The sequence below is a fragment of the Trichomycterus rosablanca genome, chromosome 11 (assembly GCF_030014385.1).
Source record: "Trichomycterus rosablanca isolate fTriRos1 chromosome 11, fTriRos1.hap1, whole genome shotgun sequence".
NCBI classification, from domain to species: Eukaryota; Metazoa; Chordata; class Actinopteri; order Siluriformes; family Trichomycteridae; genus Trichomycterus; species Trichomycterus rosablanca.
In genome coordinates this window covers 24,855,091-24,882,860 of record NC_085998.1, presented here as the reverse complement: position 1 = coordinate 24,882,860, position 27,770 = coordinate 24,855,091, and the positions used below count along the sequence as shown (strand labels likewise).

The window sequence follows — 27,770 nt, the reverse complement described above, 5'->3', positions numbered from 1 at the left end:
CAGCGCCCACCACCCCCACCGTCAACAAACCTTTGCCTGTAGTCGGGGTGGACAGTTCCAGTCCTAGGGGTCAAAACCATAGTGCCTAAAGCCTATAGTGATCCAAGATGGCGTTGCGTTAAGACACAGTGACCTCTCCAGGTCCAAAATTTGAGCTTTTTGTAGATTTGTTGTCATAGTTAGCATCTTCAAAACTATATAACTATACGTTTACAACTGCCAGACACTGCTTCTCCTCTTGTGTTAGGGTCGGCACCAACCCGTTTTTAGGTTTTAAATGCATAAAAGTACCACATAAATTTGTTTATTGCATCAAGCCTTTTTGACTTTGTCAGGAACCTCTATTTAAACAAAATAAAACAAAATGATCAACTAGATTTGACCAATGATTTCACTAAATTATAAAATGCTCTGGTGAAAATTATGACCTTTGTGTTGTTAGGGTCAAAACTCTAGCTTCCCTGAACAGACAAAACAAACAAACAAAGACGGACATGTCCAGACATGTAAGGCATGCATAAGACCAATTCTGTTTAGATTTCATGACATGCAGAGTACACATCTCCAGTTTGCTGGAGCCAAATGAGGAAAAGGTTTACAATAAGCCAAGCTCTGGATCATGTCTTTGCTGAAAATGAGACAGAGGACATAGAACAGCATAGCAATAGGGATGAGCAGGTTTCTGAGGAGGAAGACGATGTAGAGTATCAACCAGAAGACACAGACACATCTGATGAGTCTGATGAGGAGGTCACTGGTGCTGAAGCTGCTCCCGCTTCTGATGAAACATTCAAATACAAAAGTGGTAACATCTGTTGGAGCTCAGTACCTTGTGACTTACAGCACAGGGCAGCTGCTGCAAATGTCATCAAAATGATCTGGGATCACAAAGTTTGCTGTGACGAGAGTAAGTGACATTAAGACATGTTTTGATCTGTTTATGCCATTGTCACTAAAAAGTCATTGCTATGACAAACCTTGAAGGAAAAAAAGTCCACGGCGACATGTGGAATGACATTGAGGAATATCTGAATGCTTATATTGGTGTTCTTCTTCTTGCTGGAGTGTACAGATCCAGCAATGAGGCCACTGAGGTCTCTTAAATGTGTCAACAGGCAGAAATATTTTCCGGGCAACAATGTCACTTCAGACCATTTGAATGATATCAAGATTCCTCACATTTGACAGCAGAGATACTAGAGCAAATCTGACAAGGTTGCTCTCATCAGGGATGTCTGGGAGAAATGGGTGCAGCTCCTTCCACTGCTGTTCAACCCAGGGCCAGAGGTGACAGTAGATAAATGTGTCCCTTTCCGTGGAAAATGCCCCTTCTGGCAATACATGCTTAGTAAGCCAGGCAAATACAGCATAAAAATCTGGGTAGCCTATGATGCAAAAACCAGCTATGCACTGAATCTACAGATTTACACAGGCAAACCTGCGAGTGGCATCCCTGAGAAAAACCAAGGAAAGCGTGTAGTCTTCAATATGACTACTGGACTGTGGGGTCACAATATCACCTGTGACAATTTTTTTTACCAGCTATGACCTTGGACAAGAAGGAGGAAACTTACCATGGTGGGCACAATAAAAAAAAACCTGAGCTGCTTGCTGAAATTTTGCAGGTGAAGGACAGGGCTCCACTTTCTTTAAAACTTGCTTTTACAGACATCGCCACTGTTGTTTCATATTGTCCAAAATAAAAAACCTGACACTTATGTCCACTTTTCACAAAGATGCAGCTGTGTCATCAGGAAGTGACAAAAAGCCCATAATTATCCTGGACTATAATAAAAACAAGGGAGGAGTGGACAACCTGGAAAAGCTTACTGCCACCTACACTTGCCAGTGAATGACCAGGAGATGGCCAATGGTTGTTTTTTTATAACATCCTAGATGTGTCGCATACAATGCGTATGTGTTATGGACCCACATCCACCTAGGGTGGAACTCAACCAAAAAAAACAAGCAGAGAATGTTTCATGAGGAGCCAGGAAGTTCCCTTGTCAAGACCCACATTAAGCGAAGTGAACGGGTGCCCCGAGACCCAGCCACTGCAGCCTTGGTCAGACAGCTGCAGAGCTCACCTAGCACTCCGTCCACACCATCAGCAACACAAAGAGCATCAGCGCCAGCATCCTCCTCAGCCAGCCCTGCCTCAACATCAACCAGCACAGCCACAACCCCACTGAGGCCACCTGATTCTAATAGAAAGAGGTGTCAGGTCTGTCCTAGCAATAAGGACATAAAGACAAACATATTGTGCTTCTACTGCAAAAATATCTCTGCAAAGAACACACTAAAAGTGTCACTTTTTGCAAAATATGCATCTATTCACACACATATGCATATTCTTGCACACAAAAACTTTTTTTTAAACTAGTACTTGATTTCTATTGATTTGACTTGCTTCAATCTTTTCATGGATAAGGAAACCTAACAAGGCAACCAAGAGGTAAGAAACAAATTGGATGATAAATAATTGTTTTGAGGGTATTTTATGGCTGATTTAAGTAAAAACGGACCGATTAACATAAGAGATAGTAACAGAAAGCTAACATAAGAGGAACAAATTGAAATAATAGGCTGCTCCAACTTATGTGACTCGGTTGTTTGATGGCCCCCACATGCATGTATGCACCCCCAAAAACATTTGGGCATGCTCTTGATGAGATAATCAGACCTGGATCTGGGCATCACTAAGCTCCTTAACAGTACGTTGCACTACTAGCCAGTGTTTGATGCACTGATACATAACATACTAGGGATTCAGAGTCGGATTTATGTCTGGGAAGTGTGAGGGCCAGTAAGTGGCATCAATACCTTCATCGTTTAGGAACTGTCTACACACTCTGGCCACATGATGCATTATTCTGCACCAAAAAGAACCCAGGGTCCACTGCACCAGCATATGAAAGACCACCACCTGCTAAACCATTCCCTTGTTGGGGTTGTTATTTTGTTGTTGCCTCTTCAGTGCACATGTTATCACTATCACTATAATTTGTACCAAATTATAGTGTGATTACTAAATGTGTTCCCATGATTTTTGAGAAGTATGCTTATGCTCACATTCAGCCATCTTATTTCCTGCCATGGCTGTGATTTTCTCTCAGCAGATGCCATAAAAATTTGCTCTAGTCTGTAGTCTGTAGCAGCATACAACAGACCATGTTATACACTGCCTTTCTGTTGTAACACAGCCAAACTAATAAGACAAAGTAGTTTTTAAATAATATTCGTAAAAGTTTGAGAATGAAAAAATAAGTTCAGATGCCTAGCAAATATGTCAGCCAAATTAAACTTAAAAACATAATACAGATGAATAACAACAAAAAATCTATTTGATTGAAAAATTCAGCGCCGCTCCATTCAATAGGCTACAAAAAAAAAAAAAACAGTTTACACAAATGTTACTCGTTGGCAAGCTGATCACCAAACAAAGCCAAAAAAAGAGACAGTTCAAAAGCAACCTTTGATTCACATAGAATTTAGTTTGTTCATTTATAAGAAATAAAAGATGGAACAAAAGATGGAACCAATGAAGAACCAATACATACACGTTTGGACATCCTTGCTCAAATTACAAAATTTTTGGTAAAATGTCCTTTATAGGGAACATAGTATGACATTTTTAAGTATAATTTTTTTTGCAAATATTTATGCAAAATGTCTGTTTTTGCTGCATTTAACTAACATGTTAATTGTTACATAAGCCTAATTTTGTATAGGTCCCATTTAAATTTTTTTTTTCAATGTGTTCAATTCAGTACATAAATACAACCCCAAATCCCAGACAAAGATGGAACAGTATGGAAAATGCAAATAAAATAAAGATGCAGTGTCCCTTACATTTACTTTGACTTTTATTTGATTGCAGATGGTTTGAACCCAAGATATTTCCTGTTTTGTCTGCTCAACTTCATTTCATTTGTTAATATACCTCCATTTCTGCATTTCAGGCCTGCAACACTTTCCAAAAAAGTTGGGACAGGGGCAATTTATGGCTAGCAATGAGGTGAAAAAACTAAATAATGATGGTGACAGGTGATGTCAACCGGTGATGGTAATCATAATTTGGTACAAAAAGCAGCATTCAGGAAAGGCTGAGTCTTTGATGAGCAAAGATGATCAGAGGATCTCCAGTTTGTCAACAAATGCATAAGAAAATGATTGAAATGTTTAAAAACAATGTACCTCAAAGAAAAATTTGAAGGGATTTGCATATTTATCCCTCTACAGTGCATAATATCATTAAACGATTCAAGGAATCAGGAGGAATTTCAGTGTGTAAAGGCCAAGGGTGCAAGCTTAAGCTGAACGTCAGTGATCTTCAATCCCTCAGATGGCACTACATCAAGAACCGCCACTCAACAATAGCTGATATAACCACATGGGCAAGGGATTACTTTGGCAAACCTTTGTCTAGCACTACAATATGGAGTTACATGCATAAATGCCACTTAAAACTTTACTGTGCAAAAAATAAGGCTTATGTTAACCATCACACAGTGGAAATGTGTATTGTGGTCAGATGAATCAGCATTCCATGTGATCACGATGTGATCACTGTCACAACTAAATGTGGATAAAGTTGGGAGAGGTATTTACAGACCAACTGCAGTCTAAATCACAACTCTTAAAATCCTTTATAGGCTTATAAATTAATTATATTAAAAAGTTGGCTAAAATAATCTTGTTTAGATGGTTTAAATGTAACCAAACTATTTACTTTGTGCAGGATGTGCCATCTAGCAATTTTTATGTGTCTGTAAAAGCATCTTTGTCTAAAGACTCAGTAGTCTTTTGGCAATAAATGTGTGCTATAAACAGGCAAAACCAACGCGGTGTTCATAAGTAGTAGTCAAATGATGGTGCTTTTGGGAATAAGTAGGTCAACTTAGCGCAGTGCTTCTAGTGTTGCTTCTCAAACAGTGAGCAAACTAACAGGACAAGTTTGCTGTTTTACCAGGTTGGTTGTCAAAAGCTAAAACTGGAAATGATTGTTTGAAAGACACAAGGGGTAACCCAAGGTCCTGGACCAAAACTCTTGTAGTTTATGAATGCTTTTAAAGCTTGCTCCAAATACATTATTTTGTTGCCAAAATACAGGGAGGAAAAGAAATGGCTTGAAAGCAATTGAGCACTGAATGAAGAACTCCCTGTATGTATGGTTCAAGTGGAGAATGTTCCCTAGGGGAGCCTGGACTAGGGGCTGCACTTGTTTTTCTGTTTACAGCAGAATCAGCTCATGGCAATGGCGTCCCTAGTTTTGCTGACCCATTTAACGAGATATGGGGCGTCTATTGTGATGAATAAGGCAGCAGATATAATCCAGTTAAAAGGCAGCTATAGTATGTTCCTGTATGCAAAACCTAACTGAAAAAAGAAAGACCAAAAAGGAGGGTAAAAGAAAAACGGAAGAATGAAATGTTTTTTTTTACTGTGGTTGATCAGGTATTGGATCTGAGGTCAAACAAGAGCAGAGCATCAACATGCTCTAAAAACAAATAGGGGAAGAAACAATGAGTGGTTCAGTTAGGAATTGCCAGCTACTCAGCAAATCTTAAACCAGTGAATATTAAAGAAAGTGATGTATTTTTTCTTCCTTTTCCTTTTTTTTATTTCTTTTTTAAGGAAGCAATAAGAGGAAACTTAAAAACTAAAAAGCATATCACTTACCAGCTGACTACCAAAAAGAATCAGCACTGGGCTATGGAGGCATGCTTATTAAGTGACAGCCAAAGTGAATCTCAATCTTCAAGTCCAGACAAAACATAATTATCTTCTTAGACTTTGGTCCTGGGGTCTGGGTCTGATACAGTCCTACCTTTGTTTTTACCTACTAGACAAGGACTAGCACTAAGATGGGTCACTGGACTTTGAAGCCCTTTAAAGCTGAGGTTCTCCACCTCTGCCCTAGATTATTGGGTTGCTGTCATTTTGCCTCTGGCATGTGATTACTCACTTTTGTTGATGGTGGAAGCAGCTGGTTCTCCCTATTAGTTTTACTGTTATAATTAGTCACTTGCTATACTCTGTACAATTAACTTCTGATTAGGAATTATTTTGTTCCTATTATATTTTAACCACAGTTTTTTATACACAAGTATGGTATTAAAGAAACCATGAAAGTAAAAATCAAATGCCACATAAAACGGGTGGAGAAAGGCAATTGGCCTGATGATGGTGCTATAGTGTAGTGTTAAGCTTTGAGGTCCATATCTCCTACCCTATATGACATAGAGACAAAATTTCCGCCAAATTACTTCTCATGCCCTACAAAAAGCCCCAAGAACCATATAGCTCCACCCACACATTTGCATAATATGCAAAATCACACCAATTTTTAAGTGCAAACTAGTCTCTGGATTCTTACCCCACTAACTCAAATCTGGTATTGAATGTACCCTGTAATATTTAAGAATGATTAAAAGGGTTGAAATTTATTTACAGAGTCATTGGCACATGTCAATCAAAAACATGTGTGGAGCAAGCCAAGCATAAAACACACATGTACTGCTTTAGTTCAGAAAGTATTGCACTGATTGTCACGATGCTTCAAAGGCACATACCATAGGAGGTTGATAGGCTATGGCAAAATATGGTGTAACTTAAGTGCCAGGGTGGAACTATAACATGTAAGATAATGCAAACAAAGATTGTCTGTTTGACATAATGCTTCTGTGTCATATTCTCCTTCAGGTTGTATGTCCTCACAACCACCAACCAATCAGATTGCAGGAAGCATTTGACTGTCAAAGAACTGGCCGATCACCACAATACTTAAAATTGATCTCCAATTAGGGGCCCACTAATAGTTTTTGAAGCATAAAAGGCATAAGCCACTGGGGTGCTACACCTTTTTTCAAATTGATTGTATACTAATTAGTAACTCAGTAACTTATATTGTTTTATATTTAATAAAAAAATTCTAACTACTCCTATAGTTCACAACCGATCCAAAAAATGCAGAGTGCAGGTTAATAATTGTTCAAAAAAGGTGACTTTTTACTTAAGTGTAACTGCAATGTGTTAGTCAACCCATCTGAGCGGAGCTTGTAAAATTCTTTGAGTAATAACTCAAACCATACTTTGTCCAGTTGGGAACAAATTTGAGACTTACATTTACATTTTTCAGCATTTACCAGACGCTCTTATCCAGAGCGACTTACAGAAGTGCTTCCATAGTAAACATTACCTTACTCTAGTTTAAGTAGACAACAGTTCAAGAACACAAATCTGCTGAAACCCTGTTAAAATCTAAGTTTTTTTTTTTTTGCAGGAAACGAATAAGAGCATTAGTAAGTAAGTACATGTCAGCTTAAGTGTTTAGTAAAGAGGTGGGGTTTTAATCGTCTTTTGAAGACAGCAGACTTGACAGCAGACAGACTTGTGACTACAAAATATGACAAAATTCCAAATTTGGACTAGATTGGGCCTCATTGGGCTAATTTATGGTTGGATCCCAGTTATAATTTATTCTTATTGTTATTATTATTATTATTATTATTATTATTATTATTCCTATTATTATTATTATTATTATAAAATGTCCACATTCAGCTTGTAGTATGCCTTTGTCTGCCTTAGTTGGAACTGAACCCCCTCCCCCCAACTCACATCAGTTCAACCACTACCCATCTTCTTTATAAGGCTGCATGTCAAACCAGGCAGAACACAGACACACAAAAGAGAAAAGCGCTCAAAGGGATTAGGAGAGTAAGAGTGAAAGAGAAATAGAGAAGAGGGGTGAAGGAGGGGCTATGGTTGTCACCTCATAATTCAATGGGTTCTTATATGGACATGCAGGCTATATATTTGACAGAGCAAATTAAAGGAAAATATGGCTTTTAGGAAGCAGGAGAGAAAAGGGGGTGAAGGCAGCTGAGAGCCTGCACACTCCAGTCAGCAGCATAAAAAGGGCCGACCCTAATCATCTTCATGGGCTAAGAGTTGGGGTAACAGGGGTAGAGTGTGAAAAATGTGTTTCATTTAAACCATTAACCAGTGTGGGTCACCATATACATACAAGACAGAGTGGGCTACAGCACAAAGCCAGCACCATCATGAGAATGACATTCCGAGTAGCCCACTCTGTCTTGTATGTATGTGGTGACCCACACTGGTTAATGGTGCATAATAGAAGGGATATTATCAGAAGGCACTAGATTCCACATGGACAAAACCCAGTTCTTTTATTTTTGCCATCAAATTAAATTAAAAATAAATACTGTATTGTATAAACACCACATTATATGGCTAAACAATTGAACTTAAACATGAACCTACTTTTTAGGATGTTTAGTTAATATCAAGTTCATGCCATGGGTAAGTACACAGACAGGTCAATATATGGACAGTTTATTATAAAATTAAAAAATAAAAATGCCAGAAAAGGATCATGCAAGAAGTGCAAGAAATCAATAACACAAAATAACAAGGAACTACAAAACATGATTTGGTCCATGAAAAAAACCCTAGAACTAAAAGTAAGGAATGACAAGATTTGAATAACGATAGGTATTGATGATGCCTGAACACAAAAACGAAAAATGGAGATCATAAGTAAATATATTTGAAGTCTATTTTTAAAATATTTTTTAATGTACTCGAATTGCACTTGGAATACTGATTAAATGTGTTTTAATTTCACCAGGGCAACTATCCTGACTGCATGTCGTTGGACTCTGGCAGAAAACTGGAGCACCTAGAGGAAACCCATGCAGACACAAGCAGAACATGCAGACTCCACACAGAAAGGACCTGAACTGCTCCACCAAGGAATCAAACCCAGGACCTTCTTCTGGTGACAATGCTACCCTCAAATGAATTAGCCTCCTTAATTTTGTAAAGTTTATGGATTAGAGTAGTTAAGAGCTCTGTTTTTGTACTTAGGTTTAGATTTAGCATCTAGTTTACAGTTAGCATAAAAATAGCGAGTTAGCATAGGAATTCATTTTCTTGCTTCTTGTCCATGTGTTAATAAACTATTGTTAGTCACTATGCTTGTGTCCTGCTTTTCTCTCTTGACGGGTGTTATAGTGCTTCATAAATTCACTCATATTGTGTAGCAAAGACGTGTAGCCCTTTAAAAGTGAAATTTAATTGCCAACCAGTGCAAATATGATCAAACTTCTAGGGATTAAAGTTGTAGTTAGCACTTGGGCTTTTACATTTTAAACCAATTGGAATGTGTTTTTAGACCCACCAATGCATCCAATGCAAGACATTGCAATAGTCTAATCGTGAACCTTTAAACGCATGGATCAATGTAATGTGGCTCAGATGCTGATGGAGTTTGTCATTAGGCACATTACAGTCATATTCTTTTGTGTTGTCATTTTTGACCGACAGAGGGGGCACAGAGGTGCAGATGATTGGGCTTGGTCTGGTCTGGTTTTTTGCTGATTTGGGATGTCAGCATACTTTATCTATTTTACTAGTTTACAAACAAACTGCCACAACATTTCCTGAAACTAGTAATCGAAAGTTCGCCGGTTCTAGCCCCACCACTGCCAGGTTGCCACTGTTGGGCCCTTAAGCAAAGCCCTTAACTCTCAATTGCTTAGACTGTATATTGTAACTGTAATGTAAGTCACTTTGGATAAAGGCGTCTGCTAAATGCCGAAAATGCTTTTGCACCTTTGCTTTTGCCACTGAGTTTAGTATTCCTGTCCACTCTCGTGGTATTAAATCCGACTACGTTAGCCATGAATCCGACTATGTTATCCACAGTGTTGCCGGTTAGCCATGTTTCATGTTTCTCGGCAGTCTTGTTAACCAGCGGGTACACATTCCCCATCACCACAGAAGAAACAAATTGCTTATATTTCCTGCATTTTTTCCTTCGCTTAGCTTTTAGGCTCTGCACAGTTTACATCTCAGTTCCTTCGGGAGGGAGAGTGTAATGCCTAAGTATATAGGCACCGCATTACAGAGCTACACGGAGCTGGCAAGTCTGAGAGGAAGAAACCGTGATACATAGAAACATTCCCACCTGAAGCAAAACAATGTTTTAGAAATATTAAGCACATGAAAGAAAGCAATCTAGTAATATTACTGTGTGCATCAAAAGAGAGATCCAAGTTTTTTTTTTTACAACTGAACTGGATGTCAAAGAGAAAGCCTTAAATTTTTGCACCAGGTTAGACAATGTGTCACTTGCAGCCATGGATCTGACAAGTTAGTAATACCTCAGTTTTATCTAAATTAAGTACAAGAAAGCTACATAACATCCAATCTCAATCTTTAATTTCATTTAGACAACTCTTAGTTTTACAAATTATGCGGATGTTGTTAGGTTTGGCTGATATATACTACAACTATGTGTTGTCTGCTTAATATTGATGCCATGTTTACCATAAGATCAATGTGTGGCTGACAGAAGTGAAAAGGGCAAAAATTCAGTAGCCCAGAGCACTGGAGCCTAACATGCTACATGCTGGGCTAACCAGAAGGACAGATGAAAATAAGGACTGAAAAAATTCTCAAACAGTGCAAAAACAACTGGTCCTAAAAAACCCAACAATACTGATTGTTTTGTTATAAAAACAATAAGCTAACTAGAAAATAAGACAGGAAAGAAATGCTTAGGTGGCACGCCAGTTGGACGCAACACAAGAGCTACTCGATTTACCAGTGTGCTGTGACACATCTGCAGACCAAATGTTTCAAGCTGTTGCAGATGTTGTATGTAGAAACAGAATTCTTGTAAATAAATAATAAAAAGACAACAATTTTTTTTCCCACTGATTCTGCATTTAAAAAAATATACCATAGTTTTTCAAAGAATTGGCTCTAGTGTCTTTCTCCAGGCATTACTAGAATAAATACACACTAGAAGGAAAACACATATGGTTTAAAACACAATAGGTAACAGATTGATTTGTCCCCCAGTGTCTCCCTCCATTTACAGCTTCCAACCACACCACACCTGCTACACCCCCTTTTGGATTTTCTGTTACTAAATATTTGCACATTGACTGATTTTAGATCTTTAAAATTGCAATCTGAGTAAAATACATTTGCTAAAATATTGTTTATTTAAGAGAAAAATCTCAACACCCAACAACCACATGACCCTTAAAAGTAAATACTGCTCTACTTTAACATCTGGTTGCACAACCTTTATTAGTAATGCCTGCAATGTGATGATTTCTTTAATTTAGTTTTTATATCACTGTGGAGGAATTTTTTTTCCACTCTTCTATTCAAAGCTGCTATTAGATCCAATACTAGTAACGGTAAGTTTCTTGCCACAGCCTCTCTGTGTTTAACTCAGGATATTAACAAGTGCACTTTATTTCCTAGATTTAGATTATCCAAATAACAAAGCAGGTTTTTACATTTGCCACCAGTATCACTACATTTAAGCTTTGACTGATTGACAGATCCCCTTACATTCTGCTTGAAAATCTTAATATAAAATCTTAATATTTACTATTCCGCTAATAAAAGTAGGTTATGCAGGTTCTTATGCAGCAAAACATCCTCATAATCTTACTATTATAGTAGCTTGTTTGTATATTATTAATATGTTTATAATTATTTATGTTACATTTATATTTTGTAACATTTAGTTGAAAAGTTCTAATTGTGACTATGTATCACAACATAAATAGACCATGAATTTATTTGGAAATTATCACTGTCGTTCACTGTGCTTAACAATAGTTGAGGTATTTTTATTAAATGCTTCTTCTTTTTTAAGCATACATTTAGTGATTGTGGCCAAAGAGTTAAATTTTTATTAGCCAACAGAACTTTTTTTTTAAATGTATCTGGATTATCTAGATGTTTTGCAAAATTCTAAAAAAATTTCTGAATAAAGTATTGTTATGAGGTCACAGGTGAGACTTTTTCAAGCACACAGTTAAATGGTTCATGACTGATTCTGTACCAGCTGAAAATTTTTTCAGGTCATTTGCTGTCATAAAGGTTTTACTTTGCCTTCTGGCCAGCACACAAGCATTTGCTTTCTTGGTTTTTTAGATCTGGGGCCTCATTAACCATTTGATGCACAACCTGGGTCAAAAGTGACCCAACTGAGTTTTTATTTTCTATATCTTTGAAATAAATTAATTTCATCATTCAAGCTTCCATGAATTTTTCAATTAACTTGTTTTTGATCATCACAAATCCTTATTTCAGTTTTATATTTTTTGCTTTTTTAATAAAAATCATTTTTGTATCACTACCCTTCTAATGCACAACATGGGTCAAAAATGACCCTTATGTATTTACTATGGAATTTGACAGAAACTACTGACATTTGTAAGTGTTTGTAGTCAAAAACATATTTACTGATCTTTTGAAAGACAACCAAAGATTAGGCTCTTGAATCTTGAATATGTCCAATACTATTTGCTTGCTAGCTGTTTACATATTCTAGTATAGATAGCTTTTATTAGCTAAGACAGCAAATACATGAATAACTGACAAATGTGCATATGAAAATATTCTTGAATGGATGAATATGGGTCATTTTTGACCCATGTTGTGCATTAGAAGGGGTTTGCTTAGCTTGTGCATCAAAGGGTTAAAAAACAGTGTGTACACTCAAAAACAGGTCTAGACACAACATCTCACACAGAATTTGGGATTTATAAAGAAATACTTGTTGGGAAAATGGCAGTACATTTACAAAAGTTTCAACCCATGCATACAGCCATAAAACATTTGGGAAAGAGCAGCAATTTGTGACACCCTCTGGTAAAATAGAGAATAATAAACAAACTATCCTCATGCATACCAATTGATACAAAATAGGCCATAGGCTCCATAATAGGCCACTAAGTCATGAAAATCCTTCATACCTAAGCATTCTTTTGTTTGATGTGTTTATTGACTTATTTGAGTGTACCTGTTTTTGTACTGGCATTTATTGTGTTAAACAAATACAGAATGGTCTCCTTCCTACCCACTAGACGCTCATAATCCTGAGGCTGTTAGACTGAATGAGATGGTGATGTGTTGATTGTGAATAACTGGAGACCAGTGCAAATGTATATTTTTAAGTTTAAGTTATTTAAGTTTCAAACATAATATTTTTCATTTCTTTTAGCTAATTTGACACTCTTTTGAATTGCTGTAATTGTATTAATTTTTGTTTGTAACAGAACATCTGTGAGAATACAACCTCTGCTAAAGGCATGTGGGACACTAGAAATGCTTCTGGAGGCAAAAGGGCACCAGAGACACCACTGGGGCCTGGTTCGCAGTCTTAGTGACCACTGACCACATCCACAGAGTTTTGCATGTTTATTTTAAATGTCTAAACCTAAAATTTTACTTAGTTCTCCAGTGCAGAGCTCATCAGCCAAATCGGCATCTTACTTCTTTTCACTCAAAAGGGGTCCCCCAATGAAATAGCGAGGTCTATCTATCTATCTATCTATCTATCTATCTATCTATCTATCTATCTATCTATCTATCTATCTATCTATCTATCTATCTATCTATCTATCTATCCACCTGTCTGTCTGTATGTCTGTTTGTCTGTCAGCCTATCTTGGTTTAGAAATATGATAAACAGTCTGCAGACATAAATTAAACAAAATATATGAGAAGGAGGAAGGAAACAAAAGACAATGCTGAGGCTGGTTAATATTAGGACATAAATGAATGATGATAATAATTGCAGTGATTTATGCACAATGTAACAGAATTGTTTGGACATATTTCTTTTCAATGTCTGTTGAGGCAAAATGCAGTAATTCATATTCTGAGAACGTAAGTTGTTAGATTCAATGCAGACACCACAATGCTCAGCTGGGTATTATGCTCCACACTGAACATGTCAGAGCTTCAAACACTTGTCAATCAACCCAGGGTAGTTTCCTCTGAAATTATTCAATACTCATGCACATGTGTAAATCAAATTTTTATTTATCTATTCTCTGCTAAATAATACATCTAGATATCACCTTGTATCTAAGTATATGATTTCTCTGTGCAATGCCTATCTTTATAAACTGTTTTACCCGGCTTAATAAACAGACCCAGGCCAGTCCAGCTCTATATAAGACACTCTGGGGAGAAAAATGGGATGAGAGTTATGGTGGGGGTGAAGGTTGGTCTCTTGCCTCCAAAGCCTGGAGCATATCATCTTTATTTATAGACCCATTTGTGTCTGAAGGTAGGAGCCTGTTGACACTTCCACATAATTTTTCTCTCCAAATTGATTTCACGACAAGTACTGTTCTGCTTCTGCTTCCAGTAAGGTACATTCAGAGATTTCATTAAAATAAACTAAAATGCCCACTTTACATTTCAAATTTGTACAGCATGTTTATATTGTATTTTTTAAGGTTCCACATCATGAATGCAATAGTTAAATGTGTGTGTTTGGCATTACAATTTACTGTTTCTAGTATTAATGCATGGGAAAATGTATGAGGTTTAAACCTTAAGAGTAGCACTGTCCTTTTAAAATACTTCATACTGAGGACATATTAGGTAACGTTTATAAAATATGTGACTTGCCAGTTGAAGAATTAAGTAGGAATTGCCTCCATTGTTTTCAATAACCAGAGAATAACAGAAATGCAATAGTAGTCTGCTTATCCCAAAATCTGCTATCTAATAGGAGTTACCAGCAAAATGCCTACCTAAAAAATAATCGTAGAAAGATTTGTAGAACAAACATTATTTTTATTACCTTGGACACCAACACTTTTTTCCTAACCACACTCATAACCTATGCCTTACTCAAGCTTGTTTTTTGTTTGTTTGTTTGTTTTGTTTTGAGTGCCATATTGAAATGTAAGTCAAGTCAAGTCAAGTCAACTTTATTTATATAGCGCTTTTTACAATATACATTGTCTCAAAGCAACTTTACAAAATCCAGGACCAACAGATACAAAAACCCCTGTTGAGCAAGCCGAGGGCGACTGTGGCAAGGAAAAACTCCCTGAAAATTACAGGAAGAAACCTTGAGAGGAACCAGACTCAACAGGGCCCATCCTTCTTGGGTGGTCTGGAGGATACTTTAAATAAATACACGATTTACACAAATCATACAAACACAGAATTGAATGATCTAAAAGTCATACAGTGGTAATAAATAGATAAATAAACAATTAAATAATAATAGAGTTGTTATCCGCTCTAGTCTTCAATAAAGTCTGTAGTGATTTCTTGTCGTTGCAATTACTCCAGACCCGTCACATCTGACAGGAGCAGCATCGTTGTCCCGGCAGTCTCGACTTTAATCCTTAACCTCGGCGGGTAAACAGGTTTCCATCAGAATGCCCTCGGGGTAAAACAACAGAGAATGTAGTTAATAATGTACAATGCTAGTTGACAAACAGTTTTACAGAGAGTTTTAGACTCCGGCAACCCTAATTATTACAGCATAACTAAAAGGGAGAGCGAGCAGGTAACAAGGTCATGAAGGCTTTCACAGGACATCAGCGCCCACCTCTCCTACCCAAACCAGAGTGATTGGACAAGAGAGGCAGAACGACAGCGACCCAACATCCCTGATCACCACAAGTTTCTATGACCAAGAACCCCCAAGCTCTGCGCCTTTGTCTATATTAATCAAAAGCCTGAGAAAATAAATATGTTTTCAGTTTAGACTTAAACATTGAGACTGTGTCCGAATACCGAACAGAGGCAGGAAGATTATTCCAAAGTTGTGGAGCTTTGTAAGAAAATGCTCTTCCACCAGCTTTGGTCTTTTTAATTTTAGGAACTATAAGTAACCCTGCATCTTGTGAACGAAGTGGACGTGCTGGGTTGTAGTAATTAATAAGCTCACTCAGATACTGTGGAGCCAGACCATGTAGCGCTTTATAGGTTAGTAAAAGTATTTTGTAATCAATGCGAAATTTAACTGGCAGCCAGTGTAGAGATGATAGAACAGGAGTGATATGATCAAATTTTTTAGTTCTAGTTAGCACTCGAGCTGCTGCATTTTGAACTAACTGGAGTTTGTTTAAGGATCTACCAGAGCATCCAGTTAGAAGAGCATTACAATAATCTAACCGAGAAGTTATAAACGCATGGATCAGTTTTTCGGCGTCATTAACAGATAGTATATTTCTTATTTTAGAGATATTACGCAAATGATAGAAAGCAACTCTAGTAATATTATTAATGTGTGTATCAAAGGAAAGATCTGAATCTATTGTGACACCCAAGTTTTTTACATCTGGGCTGGGAGTAACAGAGAACGTGTTTAAGTTTAGCACCAGGTTAGACAACTTGTCTCTTGCAGCTTGAGAGCCAACAAGTAAAACCTCTGTTTTATCTGAATTAAGTAAAAGAAAATTACACGACATCCAGTTTTTTATGTCGTTTACACAATCTTCTATCTTACTGATTGTGTCAGTATCATTTGGTTTGGCTGATATATACAGCTGTGTGTCATCTGCATAGCAGTGAAAGTTTATGCCATGTTTATGAATAATTTCACCTAGTGGAAGCATATAGAGTGTAAATAATAGCGGTCCAAGTACCGACCCCTGTGGAACACCACACTTTACTTTTGTAGTTTCTGAGCATTTATTATTTACATAAACGAATTGAGAGCGGTCAGTCAAATATGATTGAAACCAAGAGAGTGCGAGTCCTTTAACACCTACTGTATTTTCTAGCCTCTCCAGTAAAATGTTATGATCGACCGTATCAAACGCTGCACTAAGATCTAATAGAACAAGAAAAGAGACACATCCATTATCAGAAGACATTAACAACTCGTTAACTACTCTAATTAATGCGGTTTCGGTACTATGGTTGGGTCTAAATCCTGATTGAAATTTTTCATGAATACAATTTTCATTCAAATAAGAACATAGCTGTTTGGAAACGACTTTTTCTAATATCTTTGAGACAAAAGGAAGGTTTGAAATTGGCCTATAATTAGATAAAACATGTGGATCAAGATTAGGTTTTTTAATCAGGGGTTTAATAACAGCGCTTTTAAACAATTTAGGTACATACCCAAGGCTAAGGGATGCATTGATTAATGTAAGCAGGGGCTCTACAATAGCTGGGATTAAATCTTTAAGTAAACGAGTTGGAACAGGATCGAGTATACACGATGATGACTTCGATGATTTAATCAACACAGTTAGTTCATTTTGGGAGATTGGATTAAAGGAATTTAGTTGGATTAACTCGTTACTATTATCACCAATGCTGCTCGGAGTGAGTCCATACTTAACATTGGCAAGTGACACACTCTGACTCTGAAGTCGTATTTTTTCTATCTTGTCATTAAAGAATTTTAAAAAATCATCGCTGGTACAGTCAGGCGGTATATTAGATTCAGTTTCATTGACGTTTTTAGTTAATTTGGACACTGTCTCAAAAAGGAATCTAGGATTGTTTTTATTTTTCTCTATTAGGGATGAATAATATACAGATTTAGCTTTTATAAGTGCATGTTTATACTCAGTTAGAGCATCTTTCCAAGCAATCTTATACACCTCCAGTGTAGTGTGACGCCACTTACGTTCTAATTTCCGTGCTGCTTGTTTAAGTGCGCATGTGTGGTCATTGTACCATGGAGCAAGTTTTTTCTCCCTAATCAGTTTAGTTTTGAGTGGGGCTACGTTATCTAAGGTTGTGCGCAGTACGGTCTCTAGGTTTTGAGTTGCCTGATCTAGTTCTTTAGGTTCTGATGCTGGTATATTTGGTAATTCTGGTAGGCAGTTTATGAACGCTGCTGCAGTTGCAGATGTAATAGTGCGCTTACATTTAAAACGATTTGGTTGCTGTATATTATTGGACAGGGACACTTCATATATTAGTAGGGAGTGATCAGAGATTAAGTCATTCTGTGGTATAATTTCCAGGTTGTCTATGTTTATACCATAAGTAAGTATTAAATCTAAGGTATGTTTACAGCGGTGAGTGGGTCCTGTTACATTTTGGGTGATGCCTAAGGATTCTAAAATAGAATCAAACGCAATTTTGAGTGGATTACACTTATCCTCATAATGAATATTAAAGTCACCAACAATTAGAGCTTTCTTAGTTGATAAAACTAATTTAAAAAGAAAATCGGCAAATTCGTTAAGAAATTCTGAGTAAGGACCAGGGGGTCGATAAACAGTAACCAGTTTAAACATACTATTTTTATCAGATGAACATTTATTGGTTATGTCAGAGATAAGAACTTCAAACGAGTTTGTTATGGGAGTTGATTTTACAGTAAGACCTATGTCTTTATCATAAATTGCGGCTATTCCTCCACCACGACCGCTAAGACGTGGCTTATGTTCATAACTGTAACCCGGAGGAGATGCTTCATTTAAACCTAGATACTCATCAGGTCTAGCCCAGGTCTCGGTTAAACACAGGGCACTAAGACAATTATCTGTAATTATTTCATTTACAATTACTGTTTTGCATGCAAGTGACCTGATGTTTAGAAGTCCTAACTTTAGTTTAACTTTACTAGGGTTTTCATGATGCTCATTTAGATTAATTTTAATTAAGTTATTATGACATACTTTTTGATTTTGTTTTGGCTTACACCTGCCACGGTAAACAGACACAGTCTCAATGGTTTGTGACCTAAGGATTCCGGGTGACGTCCGATGGCGACTCGCAGACAGTCGGTTAGGCCTGTTAGTCTGCTGCCTGGTCTTGGCTCTGGATAGTCATTTAACACTATCTGCCGCTACACTAACGCGGTGGTAAAGCCTGTCACCTATGCTGCAAGAAATGCGAGCAGCACCCTCCCACGTGGGGTGGACACCATCCCGCTTCAAAAGACCAGGCCTTCCCTCAAAGGTGGACCAGTTATCTACAAAATCAATGCAGTTTTCTGAGCACCATTTAGACATCCAGCGGTTCAGCGACAACAACCTGCTGTAGGTTTCGCCACTGGGTCGAATCGGTAAGGGGCCAGAGCACACTACTGCCTCAGACATCGACCTAGCTAACTCACACACCTCTTTAACATTACTCTTAGTAACCTCAGACTGCCGTAAACGAACATCATTAGTGCCGACGTGGATAACAATCTTCGAAAATCTACGATTAGCATTAGCCAGCACTTTCAGGTTTGCTCTGATGTCAGGCGCCCTGGCCCCCGGAATACAAGTGACTATGGTTGCTGGTGTCTCTATGGGGGTTGCAATACGCACGTGTCGGAGCTGAGAATCTCCTATAACCAGAGCACTTACATTAACAGGCTTCTCAGCGGGTGGCTCACTGAGTGGGGAAAACCTGTTGGACACGTGCAACTGAGATGGTCGGTGCTTTTCCCTACGACTATGTCGCCGAGACGTCACCCAGTCGCCCCGCTGTGAGGGCTCTAATGCCGGAGTCTGGGGTTCTGTACCTGAACTGCTGGCATTCGGGACTGCTACAGCTGAAACTAAGCCCTCACTAGTAGTAGTCTGTTCTAACGCCCGAATGCGCCCTTCTAACACTGAGATCTTCTCCGTTAGACTAACCACTAATCTACACTTATCACATGTAAAGTTATCACTAAACACGGAGAAGGAATAACTGAACATATTACACTCGGAACATGGATACAAAGCTCCTGCTGGGGCCATAGTAACAAAGTAATATACTTAGCTTTACAAGATGAGTTGGAGATGATGTTTATGTTGGATTCACCGGCGCTTCTGCTGGTAGTCACAGAAGAACGGCTTTAATTCCGGATGAAACAGGCGATGATAAGCTGGAATACAAAAACCACCAACCAAACAACACAAATGCGCTTCGTTCGGACAAAAGCGGCTGTAATTCTAAAGGAAAACGGTGTTATGCGCTGGTGTACTAAACAAATAAACGCGCTTCCTACGAACAGAAACGGTTATAACTCCCCACAAAACAGAGGTGTTTTAAGAGCTGAAATACAGAACACAACCAAACACAAACGTGCTTCGTGCGGACCGAAAATGGTTTTAATTCTGGATAATTATGATGTTTATGCGCTGAAGTACAAAAACAAACAAAACCGGCTTCGTTCGGATGCCGGTAGCAGAAGTTTCCTAGTTTCCAACACAGCACGAATTTACGTTAGTAAACACAAGCGCTTTTTTACGATAAACAAAATAGAACTAAATCAACAACACACGGAAGATTAACGTATAAATTATATGTTTAAAACATACGTATATAAAAAGTTATTTAGCTAAAGGCTACAAACAAACAACTAGGCTAGCGTCTCAGCGTGCGTACCACCGGAAGTGACGTTCCGGAGAATCACCTCTCCTGTAAGGAAGATGTAATCCTTAATATTGTTAATGAAGTATCTTGGCTGTAATATGCTGTAATAATATTCTTGGCTAGAGAAACTGGTAAGTACTCTGCAGTACAGAACATAGAGACTCAGAGGAATACTTTTTACAACAATGACAGAAATTTCCCAAATTTTAGAGTTACCAGGATTGTGTCATTTCTGCCAGCAACTATTGAACTCTTCAGCAATGCCTTTGTATTGTGTAACCTTCCTTTTTTTGTGGGTTTTGAAATGTGCATAAATTATTTAGGTCTAACTAGCAGCCACTACAGGTTGCCTTCTCTTATTAAAATTAAATCTAACATCTTTTTTTATTACGAGAGATGAGAGAAATTTAAAAAAATTCGGCTCTCCATAAGTACATCATAAAATAAACAAGCACAAACATTACAATGCTTTAAAGACATAAAAATTTGTGTACAAAAGAAGTAGCACGCCTTTTGCAAATGCACCTCTGTATCTTGTGAATATCTTAATGCATCCTTCTCCACCTCGTAACTTCCAAAACTAATGCGATGATATTTGCGCAGTCAGTGCCTGTTCAATGGTGAATCACACCCTCTGAAAGGGTGAATCACACATGTTCAGCAGATAGCTGGACACATTGCATGACCCACCTAAAAGCTATTCTTTTACACAAAGGTTTGCTGGTTCTTCGAAAGTTCTCCAGAGGTGCTACTTATCAGAACTGCATAATAATAATATTTATCTGATAATGTGGACATGTTTTCAATAATTTCCAGCAGTGTGCAAGAGAGGGAGATGTAAAATGTCTGTACTTTGATGCATACTATCCGTATCAACACAGTGTGTGGCTGAAACAGGAACTTGGCCAATATTTAAGTGCACTTTGTTTCTGTGGATCCAGGACCCCTTCAGTTGCTTAGGGAAAGACCAAGCTGATGAAATAGAGGATACATTTATCAAAGTAAAGACTAAAGCTAGAGTGAGAGTGAGACACCTCTTTGTCACATACTCACTCTCCTCATTTTTCTTGTCGATGATGAACAAATAACCTTAGTTTTCCTAACAAGTTGCTGATTCACTTTGCAAATGTGAGGTATTTCAGACCTGGCAGCACTGAAAACCAAGTACTGAAATTGCCTCCATCTTTAAGATAACCTTATGTTTACAAATACTAACTTTAAAAACCATTAAGCTTCTTCAAAACAAAAAGGAAGCACAAAGGTCTTACTAAATTAACAATAGAACAACAAAATGTTGTTCACTAATGAATATTAGTGAAAGTAAACAGAAAGTTCCCTTTTTTCTATGTTATCAAATTTTTAACTATTTTTTTTACGCAAAAAGCACAAGAATAAGCATTCAACTTAAATTGTTTATTTAAAAGCATTTATTCCAATTCTGATGATTTAGCTACACATATACATGGAAACAAACAAACCAAATAAACAAAAAAGGATATACAGTATATGAAGGGGTTTGTCATGCTAAATATATATATATATAACCATTGTAAGGTCAATATACAATAGTTCCAACCATAAAACTAACTGTATAAATTGGATAAAGTCTAGGTTGTGCATATCAGTGCATATTGTACATCTGTTTATATAGCTCAGAATCTTATATTACATCTCTGAATTCACCTTACTAAAGGCTGAAGCAGAACAACATGTGTCATGAAATCAATTTGGAAGAAATATTTATGTGCAAGTGGCAACAGGCCCCTACCTTCTGACACAAATGGGTCTATAAATAAAGATGATATGCTTCAGGCTTTGAAGGCTAGCGACCAAGGCTAGAGTCCTTCACCCCCACCCTAACTCTCATCCCATTTTTCTCCCCAGATGCATTATACAGAACAGAACTAGCTCTTGCCTGATTTTAAAAAAATAGGAAAGAAGAGAAAAACTAATTACTCAGACCTGAGTGGATGTATGTAGTAGAAAAATGCTGATACATAAATAATAGATTTACACATGTGCATGAGTATAGACTATAGCACAACACTGACTAGACTAACAAGTTTGAAGCTTTGACAGGTTAAGTGCGGAGCACAATACCCAGCTGAGCTATGTGATTAGGCTAAATATGAATTGATTGACTTAATTTTAATGTAAATGTCCACAGTAATCACCATCATCTTTTTATTTGTTTCTTAACATTATTCTTTTATCCATATCTATATTTTATTCTCTATTTTGAATTCTCTAAATACTCTTGTGTCTTGCAACGCATTTACTAGCGCGCACAGTAAGGAATAACCAGGATACATATTTTATTATTAGAATTTCAAAGAATAGATTGGAATGAAAAGATGAGTGAGGAGCTATCAGAGTAGCTATCAGTAGTCAAGTCAAGTCAAATTTATTTGTATAGCGCTTTTTACAATGGATATTGTCTCAAAGCAACTTCACAAAATCCAGGACCGACAGACCAAAAACCCATTTTGAGCAAGCCAAGGGCGACAGTGGCAAGGAAAAACTTCCTTAAAATTACAGAAAGAAACCGGACTCAGCAGGGACCCATCCTCCTTGGGTGGCCTGGAGAATAACTTGAATGAATAGGATTTACACAAATCATACATACACAACATTAATTTAAACTAAAAGTTATAACTAGCAAAATAATAATAATAATTTAAACAGTTGGAGTTGTTTGTATTATTCAGTCCAGTCTATAATTAAGTCTGTAGTGAGTTCTGGACATTTATGGTGCAAACACGCCAGGTTACCATCATATCTAGCAGGAGCAGCATTGTTGACACAGCAGTCTTGTCTTGCAGGCTTCAACCTCGGGTGGGTAAACAGATTTCCGTCAGAACCTCCTTGGGGTAAAAAACAGAAAATGTAGTTAAAATGTGAAATCGTTAAGAGTAAAATGTCAGTTTTGCAGAGAGTGGCATTAGACTCTCGCAACCCTAATTATTATAGCATAACTAAAAGGGAGAGCTAGCAGGTAACACAGTCATAATTATATTATTGTTTTACTGTTTTATTAAATCGGTAACTATTTCATTTACAGAACTTCCCAATGGACATTGTAGCCTTTAAGCAATATTTTTTATATTGTTTATATTATTTAATATTAATTTGTTGCAGCGTTTTATACTGTAGATCATAACATTTTACTGAATAGGCTAGAAAATACAGTAGGTGTTAAAGGACTCGCACTCTCTTGGTTTAAATCCTGTTTGAGTGACCGCTCTCAATTTGTCTATGTAAATAATAAATGTTTTCACAGGATGTTAGCACCCACCTACCCCATCATTATCAAACCTGAGTGATCGGACAAGAGAGGCAGAACGACAGCAACACAACATCCCTAATCTCAACAAGTTTCTATGACCCAGAACCCCCAAGCTCTGCACCTTTGTCTATAATCAGGGTGGTCAGCTCCAGTCCTAGGGGTCAGAAAGACGCAGGGGTCAGACGCAGCCAGAAGCCAACACGTAAACAAATCTGACAAACATGAGAGCACCAGACTGCCCAGACCCCAGACCCCCAGGACCAGAGCCACACACCCCTAGTTTGGAAAGACTAATCAAAAGCCTGAGTAAATAAATATGTTTTCACTACAGCTGGGTTGTAGTGCTCAATAAGTTCACTCAGATACTGTGGAGCCAAGCGCTGTATAAGTTAGTAAAATAATTTTTTAATTAATGTGGAATTTAATTGCCAGCCAATGTAGAGATGATAGAACAGGACTAAAATGTTCAAACTTTCCAGTTCTAGTCAGCGCTCAAGCTGCTGCATTTTGAACCAACTGGAGTTTGTTTATGGATCTACCAGAGCATCCAGTACGAAGAGCAGCAACAGATAGTATATTTCTTATTTTAGAGATATTTCGCAAAGAAAACAATGTAACTCTAGTAATATTATTAACATAGTGACAGAGAAAGTGTTTAGCACCAAGTTAGACAACTTGTCTCTTGCAGCCTTAGATCTACCGGTCGGCTGGGTGCCATCTAGCGGGCATAATTGTCAGCAGACACGTCTCTGCTAGGCCGCCCTAGCAGAGACGTGTCTGCTGACAATTATGCCCGCTAGATGGCACCCAGCCGACCGGTAGATCTGCACAGATGCCTCTCTATCTACCAATCACGGTCCTTACACAGCATTTGAAGACCCCACCCACATTGTCCGGTCATCCCGCGATGACCGGACAATGTGGGTGGGGACTTCAAATGCTGTGTAAGGACCGTGATTGGTAGATAGAAAGGCATCTGTGCAGAATGCATGGGTAAAAAAAGGTTCCATTAAGGGCTGCGCACGGGTGGGAGTGGGCATGAGCAGCAATATACCAACCTCGACTGCAGTCAGGGATCCCCCAGCAGTGAAAGACAAATTGACTATGCCAAATTGGGAGAAAATGGAGGAGAAGATGCATAAATAAAACATCCATTCCTGCATTTCAGGTCTGCAACACATTCCAAAAAATTTGGGACAGTAAAGCATTTACCACTTTGTAATGTTGCCATTCCTTTTCACCACACTTAAAATACATTTGGCACTGAGGATACCAAGCAATTTAGTGTTTCAGGTTTTATTTTGTCCCATTCTTCCTGCAAACACGTCTTAAGATGTGCAACAGTACGGGGTCGTCGTTGTCGCTTTTTCCTTTTAAAATTCTCCACACATTCTCTATTGGGGACAGGTCAGGACTGCAGGCAGGCCAGTCCAGTACCCGTAACCTCTTCTTCCACAGCCATGCCTTTGTAATGTGTGCAGCATGTGGTTTTGCATTGTCTTGTTGAAAAATGCATGGGCATCCCTGGAAAAGATGACGTCTTGAAGGCAGCATATGTTGCTCCAAGATCTCAATATACTTTTCTGCATTAATGCTGCCATCACAGAAGTGTAAATGACCTTTGCCAAGGGCACTGACACAGCCCCATACCATGACAGACCCTGGCTTTTGGACTTGTTGCTGATAACTGTCTGGATGATCCACTGTGTGATGGTTCATCCTAGATGCCTCTGAGCCCAGAGAAGTCGATGCTGCTTCTGGACATGGTTAACATAAGGCTTCTTTTTTGCACAGTAAAGTTGCATTTGTGCATGTAACTCTATATTGTAGTGCTTGACAAAGATTTGCCAAAGTAATCCCTTGCCCATGCATTTATATCAGCTTTTGTTGAGTGGCGTTCTTGATGCAGTGCCGTCTGAGGGATCGAAGATCATGGGCGTTCAGCTTAAGCTTGCGCCTTGGCCTTTACGCACTTTTTCCTCCAGATTCCTTAAATCATTTCATGATATTATGCACTATAGATGGAGAAATATGCAAATCCCTTCCAATCTTTCTTTGAGGTACATTGTTTTTAAACATTTCAATAATTTTCTCACACATTTGTTGACAAACTGGAGATCCTCTGATCATCTTTGCTCATCAAAGACTTTCCTGGATGCTGCTTTTGTACCAAACCATGATTACAATCACCTGTTGACATCACCTGTTTGGAATCACATAATTATTTAGTATTTTCATCTCATTACTAGCCCCAAATTGCCCCGTCCCAACTTTTTTTGGAATGTGTTGCAGGCCTGAGATGCAAGAATGGAGGTATATTAACAAATGAAATGAAGTTAAGCAGATAAAACATTAAATATCTTGGGTTCAAATTGTCTGCAATCAACTAAAAGGTAAAGTAAATGTAAGGAACACTGCATTTTTATTTTGTTTGCATTTTTCATACTGTCCCAACTTTTTGTGATTTGGGGTTGTAAGCATAGATGAGTGAATGGTAGTGAATGGGATGAAGATGAGTGGAAGGAATGAGGGATGAAAAGAAAACAAGAATGTAGGAGTGCAGGTCAGTATGGCTGTGGATTAGAGCTTTGTGACCTGTACTGAAGGTCCACATGAATTTTGGTGGTTGTTGGGTAAAGGAAAGGTAGTACAGGGTGAGTCAAAAGTCTCAGGACACTTTTATTTCAAAAACAAAAGGGAAAATGACATATCTGAATACCCCAGCAAGTAATGGGTGAGGGGGCCTATCTTTTAGGCTATGTCCAGAACATGGCTGCCATCTTGAAAGCCGCCATACTGGATCAAGGGCAAGTTTTTCCAATAGGAAGGTGGTCATGTAGCATATCAAAGAAGACCAGAATTTTCTCAGAAATCGATTGCCGCCATCAGATTTGCAATATCTGTTGTGGTTCAAAAATTATCAACACAGAAAGTTCAAAACTTTTGTTGTTCGTTACAGGTAACTGAAGATGGAATTGACGAAAGAAGAGAGGATTGAGGTGAGTCTGATGTCCGGGGAACGCAGCTGCCGTATCATAGCCACAGACTTCAACAACCGACACCCAGAAAGACCACCAGTTTCACAGAGCACTGTTGCATCCCTCATAGCCAAATTCCAAGAAATTGGGACTGTGGACAACAAGCCAAGTAGTGGTCGTCCGAAGAGTAAGTTTCCTGTAAGTCTTCACCAGGTTTGCACACACTGTAGCTGGTATTTTGGCCCATTCCTCCATGCAGATCTCCTCCAGAGCAGTGATGTTTTGGGGATGTCGCTGGGCAACACGGACTTTAAACTCCCTCCACAAATTTTCTATGGGGTTGAGGTCTGGAGACTGGCTAGGCCACTCCAGTACCTTGAAATGCTTTTTACGGAGCCACTCCTTCGTTGCCCGAGCGGTGTGTTTGGGATCATTGTCATGCTGGAAGACCCAGCCACGTTCCATGAGGTTTTGGCTTAAAATCTCACGATACATGGCCCCGTTCATTCTTCCCCTAACACGGATCAGTCGTCCTGTCCCCTTTGCAGAAAAACAGCCCCAAAGCATGATGTTTCCACCCCCATGCTTCACAGTAGGTATGGTGTTCTTGGGATGCAACTCAGCATTCTTCTTCCTCCAAACACGACGAGTTGAGTTTTTACCAAAAAGTTCCATTTTGGTTTCATCTGACCACATGATATTCTCCCAATCCTCTTCTGGATCATCCATATGCTCTCTGGCAAACTTCAGACGGGCCTGGACATGTACTGGCTTAAGCAGGGGGACACGCCTGGCACTGCAGGATTTTGAGTTCCTCTCGGCGTAGTGTGTTACTGATGGTAGCCTTTGTTACTTTGGTCCCAGCTCTCTGCAGGTCATTCATCAGGTCCCTCCGTGTAGTTCTGGGATTTTTGCTCACTGTTCTCATGATCATTTTGACCCCACGGGATGAAATCTTGCGTGGGGCCCCAGATCAAGGGAGATTATCAATGGTTTTGTATGTCTTCCATTTTCTTACAATTGCTCCCACAGTTGATTTATTCACACCAACCTGCTTGCCTATTGTAGATTCACTCTTCCCAGCCTGGTGCAGGTCTAGAATTTTCTTCCTGGTGTCCTTCGACAGCTCTTTGGTCTTGGCCATGGTTGAGTTTGGAGTCTGACTGTTTAAGGCTATGGACAGGTGTCTTTTATACAGATAACGAGGTCAAACAGGTGCCAGTAATACGAGTGGAGTACAGAAGAGCTTCTTAAAGAAGAAGTTACAGGTCTGTGAGAGCCAGAAATCTTGCTTGTTTGTGGGTGACTAAATACTTATTTTCCACCATATTTTACAAATAAATTCTTTTAAAATCCTACAATGT

General features: G+C 38.4%; 1 pseudogene; it reads left to right on the top strand.

Moving 5' to 3' along the window:
- Positions 1–582: 582 nt before the first annotated feature.
- LOC134322914 (uncharacterized) lies at positions 583–26,426 on the top strand (annotated as a pseudogene).
- The last annotated feature ends 1,344 nt before the right edge of the window (positions 26,427–27,770 follow it).